Here is a 630-nt window from a genome sequence, read left to right on the forward strand (position 1 = left end):
GAGGCCCAACTCTACTGCAACTGATAACAAGGACCAACCAGGCTTCCACATGCTTTCGTATAGGAGGTCACGGGGTCAGTGTAGTAATGAAATTCCCCTGATAGGCTAAATATTTGAAACATCACTCATTCAAGCCAATCCTAACACTGTTAGTAAAGCGCAAAACCTTTTGGTTTGGCTTTTAAAAACACCATAACATCTTTGACCATAATTTGGTGAATCACTCTGAACCTTTATCTACCAGAATGTCGTTTTCTTAGTAACATCTGTCTAATCCAGTTGTTCCCAAACATTTTCTGCAGCTTCCCCCTTTTGGTGAAATAATTAATCTGCAGAAAACTACATATACATACTGTATATAGATCGATAGAGAGAGAGAGAGATGAAAATATGAATGATATGAAAATTATTCTGACCCCCTGCTTCCCTCCACTATACCTCCAAGCCTGCTAAAGTCCAAATCTTTCTCCGGGCATTATGTAAAGATATTGAGATCATGTTTGGTCTTAATTTTTTAAATAATCCAAATGTACAATATGCAAGAAAAAAAAAACCTCTCAAGCTGTTTCCAAATGAACTCATCTTTAACCTTTCAAATCAAGTTTCCGGTGGACAACACCTAAGGATTAT

The sequence above is a fragment of the Cynoglossus semilaevis genome, chromosome 8 (assembly GCF_000523025.1).
Source record: "Cynoglossus semilaevis isolate Cse_v1.0 chromosome 8, Cse_v1.0, whole genome shotgun sequence".
NCBI lineage: Eukaryota > Metazoa > Chordata > Actinopteri > Pleuronectiformes > Cynoglossidae > Cynoglossus > Cynoglossus semilaevis.